Source organism: Aplidium turbinatum, chromosome 16 (genome assembly GCF_918807975.1).
Source record: "Aplidium turbinatum chromosome 16, kaAplTurb1.1, whole genome shotgun sequence".
Lineage (NCBI taxonomy): Eukaryota > Metazoa > Chordata > Ascidiacea > Aplousobranchia > Polyclinidae > Aplidium > Aplidium turbinatum.
This window is the reverse complement of record NC_137487.1, coordinates 18,946,492-18,952,272: the sequence shown is the minus strand read 5'-3', so window position 1 is coordinate 18,952,272 and position 5,781 is coordinate 18,946,492. Positions and strand designations below refer to the sequence as shown.

General features: G+C 38.2%; 1 long non-coding RNA gene across 1 annotated transcript; it reads right to left on the bottom strand.

Moving 5' to 3' along the window:
- Nucleotides 1-1,406: 1,406 nt before the first annotated feature.
- LOC145785360 (uncharacterized) lies at nt 1,407-5,137 on the bottom strand. Its single transcript, XR_014291162.1, has 2 exons — nt 5,016-5,137; nt 1,407-1,670 (listed from the first exon to the last, which is right to left on the bottom strand). It is a non-coding gene; the product is annotated as an uncharacterized LOC145785360 (long non-coding RNA).
- Between the last annotated feature and the right edge of the window lie 644 nt (nt 5,138-5,781).

The window sequence follows — 5,781 nt, the reverse complement described above, 5'->3', positions numbered from 1 at the left end:
GTTATTGATTGATTGAATCTTTATCCTCGGACTGGGAAAGCTTCTTGTAGAGCTTAATCCTGCCAGTTTCGCATACTTGTAGAGGCTTTCAATAACTGACGCAGACATTGTTACCGAGATTGACAGAGTGAAGTTTCCTATTGTTGAAGTCTTGTTGCCAGAAATTATTCCATCCATTGGGTGCTGCTGAATGGAAAGCAGCCCTTAACGTGCGTTGCTCAAGCGCTCAGTCCGAGTGTCGAACCAGCGCCGCTTGATCTTAAAGCTTCTTCATTCCAGAAGTCAAGCGCTAACCAACTGAGCTATCGGGGCGGACTATGGTTGGCAAAAGTCTTGCTGTTCTACTGAATGCTAGGTAAGAACTACAACTAGTAGTTTCATATGGCATTTTCACAGTTGAAGCTTGTTGTCTTTTAACCAGTTTTTCGAGATATTTCCGCATTTGTAAACTGTGTTGAAACCATCAGGTATTGCAGCCTAGTATGGACAGTCTAAAACCACATCATCTTTCTGCAATTTGGACAAATTAATTTAATGTGTGAAAAAAAGAACTAAAAAGCCAGAAAGAACCCTTTCTTACCACTGTAACACTTTATATATTTTTGTAGTTATGTCATGTTAGTGATGTTACCATGCTTGTAATTTCAATTTTAAATCATATTCTCTTTCAACAGAATGTTTATCGCGTGACGAAGCCCAGAGGCATGTTGTTTTGTGTGATGCAACACAGTAACAGAAGCTACACCATTACAACACAGCCCCTTGTGAGGAACTTTCCTCTTCGATGAAAGGTCGATTGACGTCTAAAGTAGCGCAATAATCGATCAATCAACCGCACAATATCAGTCGCCGCGTATCGCGATCATGTGATTGAGTCGAAACAATGGAGCCCTACGTCATAGACTTGAATTTTCATATGGTGATATACGCAGAGCGCCCAATTTGTAAATATGTACAAAGTGCTGACAACGTTATTTTAGAATCAAGACTCTAAGACTAAGTCTTATCTGGAGTGGCGCATTCAAGTATTAAAGGGAATATAATTGACGTCTGCAGACCTTGAATCAATGTAAAATACGATTGATTCTCTGTCTGGGGCAGCACTCGATGAGATTGCCTTGGTTTTGCTTTTCATCACTTGCTTTGAATTGTAAAGAAGCAGTCACGTGCTGAGTCACATGACTGTGATGTCATATGTCACGCATGATTGCGTTCCCACTTTGGCACAGAAGAATTTGCTCTGAATTTTAAAGAAGCAGAAAGAAACACTTCATTTGTACAAAAATATTAATTCAGTCAACATTTCCAGTTCAAGTCAAGTCAAGTCAAGTCAATTTATTTTGTTTAACATACCAGAGAGCTATGATTCTCCATTTCACTTTCATTACATCACTCAATTACCGATATATCACATTTTCAAGACGATTTTGGTTTGGAAAACGAAGAACATATCATGTTCAAAAGTCTTAATTTGTGGATGTTAAAAAATACCAGCTAGTTTTTGCACTCGCAACAATTTCGGTTTGGGATAGAAAGAACATCATCAACAGTATCATAGCCGATGCGGCCTTTGATGAACTAGATGCTTAGTTCGTAAATTTTTCCAGTGTTCCCTTTGTCGCACAGTGTCCCAAAGTGTTCTTGGTTGGCTGATTGATTATGAACATCACCTGAGAAAGAACATCAACTTGAGAAAGAACATCACCTGCCCAGAAAGCAAAATCCGTCATTTTTACATCAATTCAACATCTACAGACAGATCAATGTAAACAAAAACGAATTTGTTATCTAGATAAAGTTGTTTTTTTTTGCTTTTACGTTTCTACCAAATCGCCAAACGTTGAAAAGATGTAAATAAGGTGACTTGTTAAAGTGGTTCCTTTTCAAATGACGTTGTCTATTGCAAGGGTCTCAAACTCAAATTGCTCTGAAGGCTAAATGAATACCTGTGAATTTACTCGAGGGCCGCAATACTTTTTGCTTGATGGAAAGTTAAGCCTGCCTCCCTGGCCGGTTCCGCCATTCTATTTTTCGCAGACGGGTGCTACAGTCCACGAATTTTCAATCCATACACTTCTTCCACAAGCACCTCGATTTCACAACCTGCTCCTCCAACTTAAGCTGGTGAACCTTTCTAGGGTGCATCGCCACCCCAAAATAACACCCCTCTCCTCTACCGCAGGTGTAGCAGGCCGGCTTTTTAAAGTCTCTGAGTTGGCCATGTTTATTGTGTTCTTCTCGACGTGTCAATTCGTTTGTACTCGTGCGTTGTCCATGCTGATAAAACAGTTCATCACAGTTCAATGAACAAAATAAGATAGTAAGGACGCAATAGAAGAGGTACTGAGAACGCATCAAAAACGTAAGGTCCCTAAAAAGGAAATAGTAGTAAGAACAAAAAGATAGAAAACACTCAAAAGTCTTCCAACCAACTCTCAAAAAGCGCGAAAAAAACGAAATTTCCAGAAAAACAATACACGTTAACGTTGCAGAAGTCTACAATCATTTTTTGTATCAATTTAACTATTATTGATTGTCACGTGTGATGGAGTTTTGATTGAGCGCTCACCTAACGGTACCACAAACTTTTTAAACATTGTCGGCTGCGTAGCCGAGTGGTGAGTCGAAAGGACGTGGGATCGACACCGCTCCAGAGCACGTGGGTGTGTCTCGGCAAAGACACTTAACGGCAAGCCAAAATAAGGGGAGCAGCTGACTCGAAGACTATATGTCACTTCGCTGCTTCCTGTCATCTGTTGTATCGCATCTGTGATCGCAGTGTACTGTTTGCAGTACCTGGGCAGGTCATATAGCAAGATATCAGGACAATAAATGGACTAAAAACTTAACAACATGGACACCACGAGAAACCAAAAGAAAGAAAGGAAACCCAAAAGTGAGATGGAGGGACGACATTGACAAACAATGCAATACAACCAATTGGTACCAACTAGCACATAATCATGTAAATTGGCATGAAAAGGGGAAGGCTTACGCTCTGCAGTGGGCTCTCACAGGCTGAAAATGATGATGATGATGATGCAGTACCACGAGATTTGATATTACTTCTTCATATCAAAAGGAATACAAACAAAGCGAAATTTTTGAATCCCACGTAAACCTAATTAAGAAATTTTGACATACAGTAAATGTGACAAGTACATGAATGAAATTTTATACCAAAGACAGGCAAGATACAACAATACCACAGGGTTGAGCTTACAACGGTATGTAATTGCTGTTGTAATGCTCAAACCTGTGGTATTGTTGTGTCTTGCCTGTCTTTGGTATAAAAAAGCAAATTCTCTCCCGAAACTATGTGAATGAAATTGTTGATTAACTTGGGACAATAAGTTTTGAGTTTCGCAATCGAAACGCACAACAACTCCATATTTGGCACAAGAATAACAAATGTTGACAATAGATAGAAACAAAACTATCATGAGATAAGAAAAAAACTCAAAAGGGAAAATTATTGGAAGATTTGCACGCGATGGAAATTACGACACCACAATTACACACCAGCGTTGCAATACTGACAAAATTGCTCAACTAGAACTAACAGAGCAATTTATCTACTTACGTCAGATCAATGTAAATAGGCTACAACCATGGCCATGCTACAACTAATTTTTCTGGCCGAGATGCTACTTTGCAGACTTCGGTTGGTTTGGTTGGTTTCTTCGACCATGATCTTTCTCAGAAGCAATCAACATCACATTTGTTGTAGGCTACATTCTTGTTATGTGAAGCCTAGCTGCGCACTCAGGCTAATATCTAATTTTTCCAGGAAGTAAACAGGGTGATTAATATTGAATCAGACTTAAAAATTATTTTATTTGTCGACAAGTCTTTTTTCAATTACAGTACTGTTGGCACATAATAACTAATGACAACAACTATCTAACCTACACTACGATAAGAATTTTATTTAATCACACCAATAAGTTTGTTAAATCAGCATGAGCGTAAACCCAGCAGTAAGCAAGCACTCAAAACAAATTTGTTCAGCTTGAAAATCCTAGAAATCAGAGCCAATCTGTGAAATAGTTTGACAGGTGCATGGTGCTATGGAATGAAGAACAATTTTGGAAACTTTATTGATTCTTCTTTCACTTTGGAAATCGTTCTTCAAATAAGTTTTGTAAAGTTTTAAAAGATTTCTGTTGGTTTTAGATAGGGATGGTAGAAGTAGGGGATTGCTCACTCAAAATTAAGGTGGACAACTGGAGGGTCACAATGTTATGACAAAATTTGATGCAACTACAGCTTGAGGTCTACTGCCATATGTCGCATACTCAGGTGCAGTTTATATGACCTGCCCACGTGTGTACAAAGTGTGTATTGCCAAAACAAATGTAGGAAATATGCGATATTATTTTTATTCAATAGTATTCAAGTCATGATAGTGCAGTGATAGACTTCACGCAACACCGATAACGGTAGGTAGCCTCACACTGCTGCAGTAAGGTTTTGCAGATTTTCTAGCACCCAAAATTTTAACCAAATATAGCAACTCGTTTGGTGAGAATGAATTTACATAAAATCAAAGAAAATGTTGTGTAGTTCTGCTAATTTTTGAACTTTTTAGTAACCCTCCAGCTGTCCATTTTGCAAGAAAATTCAATAAAGTGAGTCGTCCCGGTATTCCACTGTCCCTAGTTTTAGAGCATGTGGCAGTGAAAGTCGCTTTCGGGAATTTTCTAGTAGTTTACTCGACTTTGGGCCTGTCAGATGGCCATTGTCATGCGCTAGCAAGAGTTGGAGAGTTTTTTAAACATGCAAATAGAATTTCCAAATCTTAAAAGACTTGAAAACGTTTGTCTTGTAATCTGTATTAAAAATTGGTTTCATAAAAGTGAAGCTGGTACATTTCCAGCCCGATTCACTTTGCTAAATCCGCCGCTCGTTGGATTTTGTATTTGGGATAAAAACTGATTTCATGATATTTGTAACATCTTCTATTGTTGAAACAATTATACATTCATAACGACAGTACAATGAAACCAACTTACCTGGTAATTGGGCAAATATTGACGAAAACATGAAACTGAAAACAACTACCAAAAATATGCAGCAAGTAATCCCTTTAGATTGTTGAGCCACCATTGTGTGTCAGTTCAGCTGTAGATCATCTGTGTTTTTAATCAACGTCGTTTTAATAAATTTTTACAAATATTCTGAAAACAAATTGCACTGTTATGTGTCTAACATGTATCATACAACTCACCAACACAAATTCCAATGCCAACTACATCTGTTCAAATTACAAGTCATTCTGCAACCAAATAAAACCAACTGCACCGTCATACCAAACCAGCTTTTACGCAATAATTAAAAAAGACCGCGACTTCTTTTAAATGCAATTTCCTTTCTACAGTGACTATTACGTAAGTTCTCGGCAAAATCTTTCTTTGCTGACCCTGACAGCTTTAAAAACCTTTTCTCTCCGCATAGTGCAGTGGTTCTTAACCTTTACTAACCTGCCGAACCCTTACGCTAATCTGCAAGCTTTCGTTGAACCCCAAATTTTCGCTGAGTCATAAAAACAAAAATCTACCACATTTAATAGTTAGGCTATACACTACTGAATCAATGAGATTAATTCTGTTGTCGTTTGTCTGAGACCAATAGTGAGATTCGAGGCTTTGTTTCGGAAACAGCAATCCTCATGTCATCTTCGCATACAAGCCGGTATCGTTTTTTTTGCTTTAACATTCACTAGAATAGAAAACGCATGCTTGCATAAATAAGTGGTTACGAATGGCATGAGAACTTCAA